We start from the raw sequence: 18,268 nt of genomic DNA, 5'->3' as shown, positions 1-18,268 counted from the left end.
TGATTGTCTGTTTTAATGAATTTGACTATTAGAAATACAGAAAAAAATATTGTTTTATATATTAAATTGCTTCAGAAAAACATTATTTATCCCCGAAATGATATATTGTGAAAGAGATGTGGTACATTGCCGACAAACCAAAACAATTTATGTGTGTCTTTTTTTTTTTTTTTTTTTTTTTTTTTTTTTAACTCTTTCCGCCCTGTGGGCACTAAGAGGGCCTCTTTTAGTAGGCCCATTATGGGTTCGGCCAGGCCCACAATGGGGCGACCGGGTGGTGAGGGACGGGGCCCGACATATCCGAACGGACCACCCCCCGAAAAATTCCTGGGGATTATTCGACCCGTTCGGATTCGATCCCGGGTCCCCCAGAGCGGTAGGCTGCCACCTTTACCGCTCGGCCATCCGGCCTGTGTAAGTGTCTAGAGTACAATAAGAAATTGTTTATATAATAGTTTCTCTACTTTCAACACCTAGTATAACAAGGTGACGGCCGGATGTTTCAGCGATTAAGACTTCAGTCTACCGCTCTCAGATCGATTTCGGGCTGTTGAAAAACCCGGGGCGATCTGTACCTGATGTGTCAAGACAGTCCGGCAGCCCAAATTGTGGATCTTCAGAAACCGACGATGGGTAAGATTAAAACGGCCCTCTATAAACAAAACAAAGAATATACAAGTGTGATGAAATATACAATGAAATCGAAGATCTGTAATTAATGATCTTAGGTAACAGTTAGCAATACTAAAATACGAGCGAGATTTGTGCGCAGACAATTTCTTACCACACTAAATTTAACAGAAAAATTTATCACAAAACGATTATTGATGCTAATGTCTGAAATTCTATTTAATCCATGCAAGATGTGTGATACCAGAGCCCCTTCGGCCGCCAATTTAAAGTCTTTTAATCTTTAAAATTGGCGTTTCCACTTCCCGGGACGAGGACTCAGGGGTTGGATTTGTGGGAAGCGAGTGTTCGAATTGTTTCATTGTGCCGAATTACACAGAACGTGGCACTTGGCGTGTAAGTGCGTGAGTGCGAGAATTCTAGTAAAGGTTAAACGGTGTATATCTTCGTGTACAGTGATGTTGTGTCCGTGTGTGTGTGTCTGTGATCGAAGAACGTATTCGGCATGCCTATAAACAGAAAAAAAAACAGTAAATTACGATACGAGAATAAGATGTGTTAAAAAATGAAACGAAAGAGTTCTTACCATCGGAGATTTCGGAAAATATTCACATGTCCACTTGGTCCTCTTCGTGGTAAAGTTGGGAAGGGAGAAGAATCTCCCTCCCAAATGTTCCTACAAAACACAAACACAGTGAGAAAAGGAGAAGTTGATTCATTCATTACCTAAGGTGAAGATTATTACCTTTATCAGACAGACTTTCTTCCCGAACAGTGTTATGAGAAGAGCGAAAGACCTGACCTAACCTAAACTAACCTACCCTAACCGGAAGCTCAATCCTCATAGCAGCTGTTTGGAAAGAAAGGTCGGCCGAATGTCGCGTCCGGTGAAGAAACGTGTCGCGTCCGGTGAAGAAACGTGTCACGTCCGGGTGGTCACAATCGGAGTCAAATCCGTTGTCGTCGACCGAGTGTCACGTTCGGGAGACAAGTCCGTGGGTCACGTCCGGGAAAAGGTGTCGAGTCCGGGTGAAAAGTGTCTAATCCGGTAAAGATTAAATAGAAAAAAAATTAATTAAATTTAAGGTTTTAGTTTAAATGTTAGTACGACAAGAGGAAAAAAAATTAAAAAACCTCTTGCCTTCTTATACTACGTTACTAAATTGAAACTAAAACCTTAAATTTAAATGATACTTCAGAAATAGCAAAGGAAAAAGTCGTTCACATCTCTTGCGAAGCGACGCTTTTTCCTTTGCATCCTTGCCCACACCGAACGAGAGGATCCCACTCGTTGGAAAAGGGAGGAATGATCGAAACATTCCTTCCCTCCCAGTGCGGCAAAGATGATGTCGTCAACATGGAGAATTTTCACTTTTCGGAATAAGTCCGAACAGCGAAATGCCTCCTCTCCGTTCAACGCGGAACAGAGAATGCTGTCGACATCTTCTATTCCTGAAGTCGTTCTTGTGAAGAAAGAACCCCTTCCGCAATTGATGGAAGAGAGTTCCTCTCCCCGCTCAAAGGGGGAAAAGGTCCTCTCTTCATCCATTGCGGAAGGAGAACGCCCTTCACACTTCTTCATCTTCTTAGGCCGCAGCCACCGCCAAAACCGCCAGTCCTTCATTCTGCAAAGAAAGAAAAAAAATATATATATATATTAATAGGATTCCGATATACTTAACGCAAAAAAAGTTCACGACGAATCGGAATTCGGATAGCTCGCGTTAGATCCCAGCGGAAATTGCTAAAACGTTCCAACTGCATTTGCAGTAGAGACGACCGACCCGGAACGAAGAAACTCTCTTACATGTAATTTGTATTTGTACGACGGAAAATTAAACACACGCCGCACGTGGCCATGCGGAAAAGGCACTCGAGCCCAAGTCGTAACAAGTGTTTCGTTATAGAGCAATTTACCCTAACGTGTATGTCACATAAACGCAACGACGGCATTTAAAAGAGTTTCGTGCAAAGAAATTGCCAACGAGTCGTCCAAAAAACAAGACAAACGTACGAAGAAGCGAAACGTGCCCACAGCCGAACTCGCCATTCGGGACACGAACGTTTAAATGGCACAAAGCATTGGCACAGGGTTACGTAAGTGTGGAAGATCGACTGCACTCAGAAAAGACCACCTCGTGGAAAGGGACAGAGAGCCTAAGAAAAAGAATTCTTCGTGTCCAGCCTGTATAGAGATTAATCGTGTTTGCAGACAATTTAATTCTGGCAAAATAAGCCGTTGAAAAGCGTTGTAACTAATACATAAATTGCATGGAGAAGTCGGAGGTCAAAGGGCGAAATTTTTGACCTGTCCAACAGGGGCGGACAGGCCTTAAAATTTCTGTGTGGAAAAATCATTACCGGTTCAGCCCATAAATAAAAAAAATGACTTTTTTCTTTTTATATTTAAATACAGTATATTCAAAATACAACATTGACAAAAATTGCAATAAGCACAAGTCTAGAACATTAATTTTTTTATTTAGAAGTTTGCTTTGTTGAGCAATAATATTAATGACATCATCAGAATCTATTTCATTTAAAATATCCTTCTCCGTCGATATTAACACGAAAGCTTCTAGATTTTCTTGCGAGATACTTGATCTTAATGAATTTTAAGGTAGAAAAGTTCCGTTCACAGGACACTTGTGTTACAGACAGGCCCGGATCCAATAAGTGCGGGGCCCGATTGGATTTTTTTTGCGCTCTATATATTAAATATTTTAAAAAATGCATTTTATATATAGAATTTGCATATATATATAAATCAAATGTCATGGATCATAAGATAGGTACACTTCTACATACATTAAAAAATAAAAATGCACAAAATTCAAAAACAATTACATATTCTATATTATAATGTTCAATTGCATATCTATATTATAATAAACAATAATAAATCTTATCTATCAATGCGAACTTAAAATAAATATATTTTTAATTATTTGAATAATTTATAATTTATCCTTTATCGTCAAAAGCAATTTGCTTTAAATTTCGAAAATAACTTTTTGTTAATTTTGGTGGTGATGCGGGGCCCCATCAAGTGCGGGGCCCGATTGGGCGCCCAATCGCTCCAATCGCCTTAAATCCGGGCCTGGTTACAGACATAGATAGTAAATGTTTGTATGCTTGACCAAGTGTAGAATAAGCACCATTTAACACGTTATATCCGAATAATATATTATAACAACAAATAAGACAATTTTTGCAAGCTTTGCAGTAAGAGGATGAAATCGAATCTTTATCGTTTTCTAGTTGATCATCAGTAGAATGTTCATTTTCGTTTAATTTTATAAAAGTTTCACTGACATTTTCCTTTAAAATATTCCATGACGATTTAAAATGTTGCAATTCTGAAATAATATTGAGTTGCTTCTGGATTAAACTGTAGTAACATTTTACAGCTCTATATGAAGTGTCCAGTGAAGTCGGGTTAAAATACCAAATAGTCTTTTCAATTAGGGTTGGTCCTCGGGTTGGTTTATTTTTGCGTCTTTAGTTAAAGGATGATAGAATCGTTTACGAATGTACTGTACAGTACATACGTATACTCCCTTGGACTTCACTTAGTCTTGAAAAGGGGTCAAGCGCGTATGGACAGTCTACGAAAGTATATGTGCATTTGTACACAATTCTATCATCCCTTAAAGACGCAAAAATGAACTAACCCAAGGACCAACTCTAGTTGCGTCGAATATATGTACGAAGCGTGCTCTTGGTATTTAGTGCGATTGCAAACGACTAGATGTCAGTATTTTAAATTTTTATTTTATATAGCGTTATATTGTTTTGTAATATTATGTTCGACTTCGCAGGTTGCCCATCTACAATCAACGCCATTGTGGGTGAATGGCAAACTAAAAATTAGTTAGCCGAACCTAAAAAATAGATTATTTTTAATCAAATTTTTGGAATATAGAGAAATTATTATTGAATAACATTTTTACTTATCTAAAATAAAGGAAATGATATAATTGGCCATTAAATCCGTTATGATTACAATCAACGTTTTGGTGGCTGGGTGAAAAACCAGTAACTTGTGCTTCCAAAGATTCATAGGGGTGGTGAATAGTTTCTAGCAACGTAAACAAATGATTAACTTTGTCTGTTTTGATTATTTTTCTCCTAGGATGCTTTGTTTGGGCCGAGTCGGCCAATGTAGTGTTGGACTCGGGTCGGCTGGCCTAATTTAACTTCGGCCTCTGGTAGAACCGGGTAAAACGATAAAGGGCTACACATATCTATATTACACCTAAAAATTGAAATTTATCTTACTTAACGAAAAGAATAAATGAATTTTTTTTTAAAATAAAACCAAACAAAACGGTATATTATGTACATATTTAGAAAAACGGCCCAAATTGTATAAGGCCCGTGTGGAATTTTCCACATTTTCCACATGGCCAGTCCGCCCCTGCTGTCCAAGGAACATCCCATTTTTCAGAATGCCGTCTCCGTCCATCAATGTTACCAGAGTATATTTCAGTTAAAATTACGATGGACTTCGTATTTAAAGTTAGAATTAAATAATTTTTAATTGAATTTCTATAAATAATTCTTATTCTTTGACAGTCTTTATAAAATATAAATGAATTAATTACGAAAATAAACCAATGAGCAAATACTTAATCCGTTTTCGGCGCTTCGGTCGCTTTCCGATGTGGCGGCTCGTTTAAAAGTTCTAATTCACAAGCGACGGCAGATTTAAACGCAAATACGCTGGCCGATGCCGTCTCCGAAAGTTGGAGTAAACGAAACGAAAATAAAATCTTACAGCTAGCTAAATTCTAATTAAAATCTTACTTGTACTGTCGGCGTCCAAAAGTCTTCTTAAAACCACTTCGGGTAGCAAAACACACCGAAAACAGGAGCAAAGAGCGCACACGTCCGTCCGGCAAGCGAAAAACGTGCAAAGTGACGCAAAATCGTGTTGCAACAATAGGCGTTTCCATAGAAACATAGAAACGGCAACAATTGCCGTTTCTATGGAGATTAGAAAGCGCTTAACGAATTCGAATGCGGTTGACGTAATGGATTCTTTTTGAATTTTAAGGCTAAGTATCTGCATTTTTTACGTTTCTATCCCCCGAATGACGACGGATTGGGATCGAGAGACTCCCTACCGCCCTCCGCCTTCCGTTTCCATTCTCCACAAGAGGTTAGAAGCAAGATTTTCTATAATCGAACGTCAATCTTTATCTCGCCACCCCCAAAACTAGAACAAATCATTTCTCTCGTTCGTCCAGTATTCTCCGATTGACCGACAGAGCAATTTTTGCTAAATTTCGTAATATTTCGTTTATCCGACGCCATTTTAAAAGAGGTTAACTGACGTCATCGGACGTTGGTTATATGAAATATGCGTGTTATAGTTTAGTTACGTAAACGTTAATTAAAGTGACTTATATATTAAGTTAGCGAATTTTATGAATTTACCTGTGCCAAAGAAAATATCGTGTACGTATTCTACACCAAGGAATCAAAATATTATAGTTGTTTTTGTACGGAAATGGAGAAAAGTGATGGGCCTGCTGCTCGATACGAACGATTTAATTTTCTTTTTATAGTCAAAAAACCTGGCAACGAGTTGCGCATCTTCCTTGGCTGTTATTTAGAAAATAACTTTTGTTTTTTTAACTACGATATAATAAATGGAATCGTGTGTGGCGCCATCTGTTATGTGATTTTGTTATAAAAACAATTTCTGATCTTATTGATTCAATATTTTATAAAGTCCAGGGAATTTTTTAAGAGATAAATTCAATCTATATATATTTTTTACATGGATCAATAAATAATGGCTATTTACTTTCTTTCAAAGCCACATAGATTCATAGTTTTGGATTAATTTAATAAAACATTTTATATTTAAGTTTAATTATTCAGCAATTATATAAATTAGGTAACTGTTAATTATAAAAAATAATTGACTGAAAGGTCAAAAAAGCAATAGCATATTTGCATGGTAAGTCGTATGCTCTCTTATTTTGTCAATGTGCTGTACCTGTACTGTTGGAGAATTTGTACAAAGTTGGTCACGGAATGTCATGGAATTTAAAACAAAAATTTGAGTAGGAACCCTGTATATAGTTAATCCTGCCCCTTTAATTATTCTAATGTTAATGAATACAGCAAGAATTAATAATCTATTTATTTAAAGTTATAAATTTTAAGTAAAAATAAACTAATTTTTTTTAAATAAAATTTTAACGAATTTCGGGAAAAGCATAGTTTTGACCAGATATTTAGTTAATGTTTAATAAACTAATACTTAGTTCAAGTCTTTGTAGACATATAATTTGAAATTTTATATGAAAATAGAAATAAGGTAGTTCCTGCTTAAGGTGATCACCCTTGGAACCAAGATAAATGGTATGATTAATTAATACTTTGTAGCCCGAGGAAATTATTTCTCGTGTTTCAGTTTTTAGGACATTTATCTAATGTGGAATGAATTTAGTTTCTCACGGTAGCTGTTGTTGAAGCAATTTCTGATAATGGAAAATATTACAATATGTCGGAAGCAGATGTTGACCTCTTCTTGTCGATGCCACCAGGACATGTTTTGGACTGTTAGCCGCCTGCGTGCTACGCATATTTGACCGCCCTATCAATGCTGATCGCGAGTAAATTCAAAACCCATGAGAGCGTACTATCGATAGTTTCATGTAGTTGACAGGGGCTAAAAAATCCATTAAAATATTTGATATATATTAATTTTAATTTTATTCAAATCAAGCCTCCCGTTGATAATAAGCGCCTTTCTGCGCCGCCACGAAATAGAAGCTGCAAATTAAAATGAAATTTTTCTTATTTAGTATATGATTATGATAAAAATTTATTTAAATTAACAACGTTGGTGTGCATCTCTTTCTTTATTTAAATTGGACCACAATTTGAAAAAAATTAAGACATAAATGTAAAAATAAATAACATACAACAGTTCTTAATTATTAGTATGTTATTTATTTTTACATTTATGTATTTTTTACGCTTTAATTCTTATTTTAATTAGTTGCTCCGTTATCGGTATTTTTGTATTTTTGAATTTGAATTTGGAGTTCTATTCTATGATGGTTATTCCATATTCGTCGGTTTCAACCTGAAGATTAGTTGCCGAGGGAGTTTATTAAAAAACAAACGAAAACGTTCGTTTTTTAATAAACGCCCTCGGCAACGAATAAGGTGTTTGTTACTTGATTGGAGAAAAGACATTCTTTGCCCATTCTTCGAGGTGGGCAGACGTGAGTTGTGGTGTTCCGGGTCGCGTTTGGCAACGACTGGAATGTGCAAGAGACTTTGATGAAAGGATCGGGTTTTATCATGGTTACAATAAAACAGTGTGGCAATTAAGTGCAAGAAAAACTTCAACGAACATGAGAACGAGAGACCTTCCAAAAGAGTTCAATGTATATGTTGGGGCATAAGAATTTTAGAAAGGCTTAGGTGGGGCATAGCACAAAAAAGGTTTGAAAACACTGGTATAGAGTAAGGCCCTATGAGCGCCTCTGCCCTCCATAAAATGACTTGGTTTTTAATTTTGCCGGAGTCGGCTTACTAAAATTATCAGGAGTCGGAGTCGAGTTTTTTTCACCGACTCCGCAGCCCTGCTTATTTGTGGTATGTGTTCTCCTGGTGTGAAATGTGCACAAGCACTGAGAATACGTGGAAGCACAGGAATGTTGCTTATTTCACACGCAAAATATTTGCATATTTGTTTACGGTGGGCTTATGCAGCAAAATGACAGCAGAAGAAATGAATCAGCAATTGATCATACCCCCAGTCATTTCCATAGGAATAAAAAATATTCTCCATTTCCAACTTCCTTTATTCACCAGAAACATAACCCTGACTTTAAAAAATTTAATCATTAGATATTCTTTAAAAATTTATACATACAATGTTTTAAATAGATATATAAAAAAAAATTTATTTTAAAAATTATGTATGCTAAAAAATTTAATACACAGTTAGACCCCGCTTAACGCTGATTCGATATAACACGGTCTGCTCGAAGCCTTAAAAAAGAGCAAAATTTATGCCGATTTTAATTATCGCGACATTTCATTGATTATTTACGAACATGAACCAGTCAGCAAAAGGTGGCAAAAAGGTGTACTTTCTTTAAATCTATGTTTGTTTGGTGCAATTATGGGAAAAAAAATATAACATCATGGATGCTATAGGCAATATCGGCTTGGCTTGGCAAGAATTAACTGATAAATGCACGAACAGAGTATGGAAGAAGTATGGCTGAAGGTATCCAAGAATTCTCAACGAGAACAGCCTATCGCTGTATCGTTAGGTTGACCAGACTCAACCTAATCGATACAGCAGGAAATGTAGACGAGCGGGATATTGAGGAGTTACAGGAGGTTTCTGGTGAGAGCCTTACCAACGACGACCTTCAAGAACTGTCAGAACACGGAATTCGTGTAAAACTGGAAAATAGAGATTCTGAAAACGAAGAACCCAAAAAATTTCTCTACAGACTTCCTCAGTAAAAGTTTGGTAACGATAAACGAGATCGTTGATCAAACTGTAGCGAATGATCCAGCTTTTGAAAGCAGTGCAAAAGCAAAACGAGGCATTTTGGACGCGATCTGCTACCGACATTTGCTTAAGGAAAGAAAAAAGCGAAAAATGAAACTTTGCGACTTTATTGCAAAAAAAAAAAAAAAAAAAAAAAAAGAATTTCAGTAAAGTCAGGTCCTTCCTCATAAAAAATGAACTTTACATTTCTGTGTACATATGTTTGTGTTATCTAACATATTATACACATTAATATAAAAATAATTTAAAATTAAAGTAAAATCTGTTTATTTTTGGTCGAGTATTCCACTTTCCCTATTTACTCTATGTTAAAATGATCTCGTTTAACGCTGTTTCATTTAGCGCTTTGTCGTCTAGGAACGCATCACCCGCGTTAAGCGGGGTCTTACTATATTTTCTCTTATTCAATTGTGCTTGTTGGACTGCAATTTAAAATAATTGTAGACTATAAATTCCCACTGTCATCTATCCGTCTTTCCTTAATCTCTAGAAGGGAGTTAGACAGATGAAAGACTAGACAAGATATGGAAACCTTAGAGCAGGAGGCTCCAATCTATATATATAAAATTGCATGTCCTGACTAACTGATTCATCACCGCCCAGAGCAAACCACTGAACCTAGAGGCAAAATTTTGACAGTACATTCCTATAATGACATAGATAACCGCTAAGAAATTAATTTTCAACATTCTACCTCTAAGGCGGTGAAAAAGTATATATTGGAAAACAAATTTTTGGTCGAATTTTGTAGCTTTGTTGCGCAGATTGAATAAATTTGTTATCTTTTAAAAGTTTCTGTCTATAATTTCGTTGTCTTAATAAATATTTTTTGATTTGTTTGAAATATAGTACTTAATTGATGTTAATTAAAGTTCAGAATTTTTCGATTTAGTTAGTCTTCATTTATTTTTTATAAGTGTTGTATTTTCTGAGTACTTAGGTGTATTAATATATAAAAATATACAAATTATATTATATGCAACATGTAAAGACAGTTTCATCAAGTAATCAATAGATAGCGCCGTAGTATTTCTAAAGCGTGGTTTAGTTTGAAACAACAAAAATCAGTAATTGTACCAAATTAGTAACAACTAATGATTGAATGATTGAGAATCTTAAAGTACCAAGGGAGGGTTATTTGCAAATTGCAAAATCCGCATAGGCAAAGCCGCGTGTACAGCTAGTTAACTATATACGAACTACCAATGCAAACTGGAAGTCACGTTATTTCAATTCAGAACTTCCCCTGAAAGCAGTTAATAGATGACAGGCACGACTCCACTGCTAACAGAAAAGTATGATTTACAGGGGCAAGACACTTCAGCACCAATTTGAGGTGGAGAGCATATATTTTAAATTAAATAAATTAAAAATATGATAAAAATTTGCAGCCCGCGGCATTGTGACGATGTCACAATAAATAATTGCTCGTTTAATTTTTGATAAAATTTGCTTCAATCATCTGTGATTTTTCATTCTTTTTTTAAATCATCATCTACTCTGTATTTAGATGATTATTGAAAGACAAAAACAAAAGCAAACTAAAATTAAATCTAATTTTAAAATGCTTAGTTTACTTATAAGATACAGGCATATTTCATAGAACATCTTCCCTGTTAATATTTTTTCTAATAGAACATCTCTTGATTTTTAATATCCAACTTCATAGAATATGAATATATTTCAATAAAACTAATATAGTGTCTCAATTTGTTTCCAAATTTTATTTGGAATGTACAAGAGGCATACACAATAGAAAACTGAAAAAGTGCCATTAAAAGTTGGGAAAATGAGCAATAACATAGTAATTTTGACAAAACTTTCAAGCAAGAGGCAATAGGACTGTGACTGACAACACTATTGATGTGCAAGAACAAAAGACAATAGACCAATAAAATGGCAATGCTTCTCCAACAGTTCATGAAGCAAGAGCAGTGTAGTGTTGTCCAATTTTTTGACAAAAACCTATTGACATACATTTGTACATGCAGGTAAGAAGACAATTACATAAGTTGCACACAACTGTACAAAGTGTTTTAAGGTTCCAAAAACAGCCACAGTTCTGTGGAAGATTCTCTATGGCTGGGACTACAATGAATGCCATTGAGAATCTTCCACAGAACTGTGGCTATTTTTGTAAACCTTAGAACTCTACTTGTACACTTGTGTACAACTCATGCAGTCATCTCCTTAATGTACTGTACCTTCATGTACCAATGGATGTTGATTGAGTTTTGTCAAAAATCGAACAACATTACACTGCTCTTGCTTCATGCACTGCTGGAGAGGCATTATATAGGTCCATGGTCTTACATCTTTGCTCATCAATAGTGTTGTCAGTCACAGTTACTATTGCTTCTGACTTGGAAGTTTTGTGTGTCAAAATTATTATACTATTGCTCATCCTCTCAATTTTTTATGGCACTTTTCCAGTTTTCTATTGAATGTACCTTGTATCAGAATCATTTGTGGATGTTTTGAAAAGAGTGTTTTCTTGAATCTTTAAGTCTTCTTCTCAATTAGTGAGTAATAGTTTACTACAGAAAATTTCTTTATTGTTGTATGCTATTTGCTGTGCCATGCTGTAAATATAATATTTATGGTTGTGGCATAGATACTGTACTAGTATATGTTACTACATACAGTACACAGAAACTGTTTGTTAACAATCACCAAATAATACAATTTGTTAATTAACTTATATATGTTTTATTTATATTTTAGGATATTAGTTGATATTGTAATACATTATAATTTTTTCCATTTAAATTAATGAGAAATACACTCCCAGTTGGTATTTTCTCACAGAAAACCTTGTTTTCAGCAGTAAATTAATGACATTAAATGTCTGTAATTTATTTCTATACAGTAAAATTAAATCATCACATATCTTTATACTCTACATCAAATAAAAAAACTGTGAGTAAAATATACTAAGAAATCTATACAAGTGAAATGAAAAATTACATAATCTTTCTACATAATATTTACAGTCACACACACTATTTTATAGGAAATGTTTCTTGTTTAATAAAAGATTCTTTCACATGTTTACTTTTACGTGGTCTTAGATTATATTTCTTGAATGATTGCTGGAAAATTAAAAAAATTTGTTATTAAAAGGATGTGACAAAAATATGATATACAATATTAAAATTAATTACCAGGTAGATAATATATAAAAAACTTCAAAACATAAAACTACAGTATGATCTTGTTTTATGTGGGGTTTCATGTCAACAGATACTAAATAAAATGGAATTCTGTGTAAATTTGTGCTGTACTTAGTTCCAGATGTTTGTCTAAATAGTTGTACACTTGTACAACTATTTACAATTAATTTAAAAACTTTAAAATATGTTTAAAACATTTTAATTATGTTTTTACTCTATTGAATAAGATTTTAGTTCAGCATTTCTGAATATAGAGAGCAAAATTTCATCACAGCATATTGAATATACTACTTGAGAAAATGATGCAACTCAGGATATTCACCACAGTGAGTAGCATTCATTAGTTCTGTGCTTAGAATGTCAGTAGCTGGAGAAGAATGGTTTGCTGACTTAAGAGTCAAATTCATTGTCATTTATTGCATAAGAATAAAGTATTAATGGCCAGAATTACTTCTATGCATCCAAGGATCAAGCTAAACTGTTTGTCACTGACATAAAAAATAAGATTATGATATTAAAAGATTGGATTTTATGATATAGCATATTAAACTTGCTTATTAAAAAGCTTATTTTTATATATGAAATAGCACTAATGATCAGTTTTAAGTTTATAATGTTAAATATTTATAGAAGTCATCTGTAAATTTAAATATTTATAACTATTATGGGAAAAGTGTTCTCTTAATGATCATTGCAACATTATATTTATATTGATTTTAATACAGTATACAGTAAAAGCAAAATCAAATATATATATATCACAAACTCAGTTAAATTCAGTTCAATTTAATTTTAAATCCAAAGTTGATTGACAGTTTTTTGATCAGTTTGTTTATTCCACTGAGTCACTGACAAGAAATTTCAATGCTTCCTTTTAAGAATGTGTCACTATTTTGTCTATAGAATGTATTATACTAGTTATGAAAATCTTATTTTGTAAAAATATTATTTTCTTTTGTCTACAGAAAATTATTATTGAATTTTCAAGTAATATTTTAAAGAAAGTTGGAGGTATCTCAACAAAAAAAGTAGTTCCACTGTTTCTGAAACATGAGCTTCAGCATCCAGGATCCTTCTCTTCTCCCTATGTATAGTTTCACACTTCAAATGTACAGTGAGCTGATACACAGAGAAGATAAGTGCATGAGTATCATGGTATGCATAAAACAAGAAGTATAGCATCCTACCACTAGGCAAAGTGAATTGTTACTGCAAAAAGTTAGATTATTGATTCAAGAAGAGAATATTGATTCAAACAGTCAAACAGAAAGTATATAATATTGAAATGATGTTTTAATTTTGCATTAGAATTATTATTTACATTAATAAACAACAATTTCAAAAAATCTATATTATTATATAATCCACTTCTAACATATCATAAAATTTGTTATATCTTTTCAAAAACATATTAAGTTGTTTGATCTCTGAATAAAATTATCTATATTAATAACAAACAAACAAAGTAATAGAAAGTTCTCTTTGCTAACAGATAAAATTACATTTTCACTAATAATATAATAATAAAAAAATATTAAAGTCTGACATTATAAGTTAACATATCATTTTTATAAAAATGGAATAATAATTAATTGAGTGGTAATATTTCATTACTTACTAACTAATTTAATTTTTTAATAATTAAAATATTTACATTTAAAAAGTAATTAACAATACATTAATTACTTACTGCTTCAGAATAATCATATGAATTCTCACTAATATATGACAATATTGATGATTTTTCAGAAATATTTTCTAGAAATATAATAATTTTACTTTAGAATCATAATACTCTTAAGGTGGCATTGTATAATTTATGATTAAAAATTATAAATAAATAAATAAATGTATGTGTTACTGAATTTTAAATGATAATTGTTAAGAAAATATTTCTATTAATGTAAACAATTTATTTTAGACATTAAGGATTGAATTAATTTAAATTATTACAATATACACTCATCAAAAAATACGAATAAACATTAATTTAACCTATATCTCAGAAACCACTGATCAGAACAGCATGAAACAAAGCATATTTTTCATGTAAAAATCTATTAAAAAGCAAATATTTAATCTAAATAACGTCAAAGATTATTATGTAATATTGAAAATATTACATAATAATCTTAAAAATACTGGGTTTAATGTCAAAATAGATAAAAAGAATGTCATACATTTTTCATTTCCATATATAAAGAATTTATACAATAAATTTAAAAAATTTTTAAAGATACTGAAATATGTATTATCCCAATGTTAAAAAATAAATGTAAATTAATTCATCATAATGAACAAAATAATTAAGAAAAATCTGAAATGTCTGGAGTTGTATATTGTACAAACTGTTACAGTTTATACAATATGCTGTACAGTTTATCTGTAAGTAATATCTTTTATGATATTACTTACAGTTAAACTGTTCACATATAAAAAGTTTGTCGTCATCTTAATTTTTATTCTTTTTTCATTAATAATGTTTTCAGTTCTTTTCTTTACTAGGTTACATCAAAATTAAATGATTATTATAGTTTTTTTACTTAAATATTTAAAATTATTATAAAATGACTACATTTTGGATTTTTGTTACATTTTTAAATATATGTATATATTAAAGTAGTTTTACAAATTTGACTTTACAACTTTTCCCTTCTTGTACACTTTAACTACTCTCCTAGAATTAGTTTTTAATGTGTTAATGTAGTTCATAGAACCTATGTATTTACAGTCAAACCTGTTTTTGTGCGGTCTATTTTTGTGCAATTTTTTATTTGTGCGATTTGTTTTGTGTGATTTATGAATTTCAATCAGATTGGTATATTGCACAAAAATAATTGCACAAAACACATTGCACGTGTAAAAAATCGCAAAAAAAAGACCGCACAAAAACAGGTTTGAGTGTATTGATGAATGATGTCACACCAACATATTTCCAACACATGTTTAATTTTAGTTCATCATTTAAATTTAACAGATTTTTGCCTTTTTTATTAAATGGTGTTCTTTAATTCTCCTTTTTATTAAATTTTTTTCTTTACATAAAATTTTATTATTATTTGTATCTATTTTACATTTATGTTCTGTGACATGCATAAACCATGGAGATTCTCTACATTTTAACCTTAATATCAGCTTTGTGTTCTTTAATTCTGAATTTTAATTGGTGTTTGGTTTCACCTATATAAAATTTTTTATTTTTATCATTACATGTACAGTTTATACATTATACAACTCAAGACATTTCAGATTTATCTTAATTATTATGTTCATTTTGTAAAAATATCCCTTAGAATAACTCATTAATATAATTGAAACTTTTATGTACTTTAATTTATAGTACAATTGAAGAGGGCCAAATTAATTTGGCCAAAATACATATTATAAAAAAAGTATGTTATTGAATAAAATATCTTTCTAAAAGCAATAATTATTCACTAAGGTCTCAATAGTAAGCAGTTAAAGAATAAATTGAGATCATCCCATAATCTCAACCTCATTATCACGTTTATATTAATTAAGACTAACTGAAATTAGACATATTATTGTTTAGGATTATATTTAATTACAAAAAATACATTGTTTAATATTAATTATATTGTCGTTTATGTGAAAATTCGAACCCGCCAAAACCAAAACGCTAATAATAAAGTATTTTATCGTGTGGTTTCCATGGAGAAAATATGAATCATGAGGAACAACATACAAATAATGCTGGTTGGTAAAACGGAGAAACGTGACCAAGACGATAAAAGGGCGACGAGAGCGGGAAAAGGGGTCGGTTACGTAGTGTCCCTTGACTAGTGTGTGCGTGTCCCGACGTCTATGAAAGGATACCCGAGGATATCTCAACCCCGTCACAAGAACGAAAGGATTCCGAGGTATGACTCCCCAATTTCGTGTAAGCTCTCCCTCCGCGTATCCGAACTCTAGGCGATGGTAGCTCGCCCTATTGTAACTGTAGCTTTAGTATTAATAAATTGTTATTGTTTTCATTCATTGTTAATGTCATTTATTCGAGTATCGCCGCCGCCGCTCTATCGTCGGACCCATCTACTTCTTCCACTCGCGTAACGCGTGACGCGTAACGAATCCGAACCGCCATCTTGACGTGGGCAGGTCTCACTGACCTGTTAGCCGAGAGAAAAGGAGGTGTTACTCCGTCCACCTCCCGGCATCCACATTTATATAACTAAATACAGTATAATGTAATTACATAATTTTGTTTTTTGAATCTGTCAACTTATTTAGAATTAAAAATCACTAATTACCTGTAGCATAGCTACAAAGTTTTGCTGCCTGCAGAGTGCCCATGTGTTTGCACTCAAAGAGCAAACCATTCTCCCCATAGTTACATCACTGCTCTTCACAGATATAGTGAGTAATAGTATTAATGAGAAAATCTTGCCAGTCCTCTAGTGCTCCTTATAATTGAGTTCAATTATACAAAAAATGATGAAAACTTACCAGAATTAAAATAATTAGAATAATAAGATTGCCTTATGGGTGTCATTGAATCATTTAATGAATTAATATCTTTGGATTCCTCATCTGAACTATAATATGACGTATCACAACCACTTGATCCATAAAAATCTGAAAATAAAAAAATTTAATGATAAATAGTTTATAGTTTAATATATAATATAATAAATAAATAATGGTTTAAGTTAAAAATTTTCTTTAAATTAAAATTTCTTTTCCTATCATATTTTTATTATTATATATTTTAAATTAACAAAATAAAACAATAAATTTAATATTTATTACTACATTAGTATTGTTTTTAACTGAAATCAAATGTAGTCTTTTCAAAAAAAGAAGAAGAAAAAAAACCAAATCAATAAAGGAAAGAATTTTAAGCTCAACAAAAAGTTAAGTGTTTGTGAAATTAATATGAATTATTTGTTGAGAAAGCAGTGGATAAAGGAAAAATAGTGAAATTGCTTTTTTCCCATTTAAGTTATTCAATTCTGTATTGATAGAATAGTATACAGATAAACAGTTTTTAGAAGCTGAGATAGAAAGTTTTATTTATTTCATTACTTATGGTTTATAAACTTATGCCTGAGCATTACAATTCAGTTAAAAAAGATTTTTGATATGTCAGGAAAAAACTGGCAATCATCTTCAATGAAACAATTTTAAACTTTAATTAGCAAAAGTTATTTATTTTAATAAGCATTCTCAGCTGTCTATGCAGCCACCTTCAAGATCCAACAAAAATGGATTAGAATACAGTTTCGAATGCATGCATTTTGAAATAAAATGTAGAAAAAGAATTGCATTTAAATAAGAATATCATAACCAAATAAGCACTTTTTCTTTACCAAATGCAGATATTTGGACATAAAGACGTAATAATGTAACAAATACACTCTGTATTATTTTCATAATAAAGTAACAAAATATGGAAATGATATAGGTAATAACCTCCCCACACAACTCAAGGAATGCCAGTATGATGTGTGAAGAGGTAAATGTACAACTGCATTAGCCATTATGTTAATGGCACCTGAAAACAACCACCATTTTGACAATGCAAAGCTCCTCAAGACAGCTAGGGGCCAAACTATCAAAAAAATCCTTAAAAGTTAATATTTAAGCACACCAAACACTATGTATAAACCATAAGGATGCACTTTCTCAGCCTGAAGTATTTTGTGTGTGATATACTAAATCAGAGTTCCTCTTATCACCTACTTTACATGTATGTTTTGTTACTTTATTATTTTCATGTAAAAATGAAAATAATCTTACTTTTAATTTTACTTTTTCTACTTTATTTGTTTGCAGTTCCAATTGTGATATTCTTATTTAAATGCAATTATTTTTCTACATTTAAATTCAAAATGCATATATTCTGTACTATATTTGAGGCAAAGCATTAGTGAAGCCTCTTCTA

At 32.2% G+C, this 18,268-nt stretch overlaps 1 protein-coding gene across 1 annotated transcript in view; it reads right to left on the bottom strand.

Annotated features, from left to right (window-relative positions):
* LOC136971515 (serine/threonine-protein kinase PAK 1-like) overlaps positions 1–14,073 on the bottom strand; it is a 53,771-nt gene extending 39,698 nt beyond the window's left edge. Inside the window, exon 1 of the mRNA XM_067265974.1 lies at positions 14,054–14,073. The gene's annotated coding sequence lies outside the window, so the exon portion shown is untranslated. The remainder of the gene's footprint in view (positions 1–14,053) is intronic.
* Positions 14,074–18,268: the final 4,195 nt, after the last annotated feature.

This window comes from Centruroides vittatus, unplaced genomic scaffold, assembly GCF_030686945.1.
Source record: "Centruroides vittatus isolate TY-2023 unplaced genomic scaffold, ASM3068694v2 contig_2574, whole genome shotgun sequence".
Classification (NCBI taxonomy): Eukaryota; Metazoa; Arthropoda; class Arachnida; order Scorpiones; family Buthidae; genus Centruroides; species Centruroides vittatus.
This window is presented reverse-complemented; position numbering and strand designations above follow the sequence as displayed.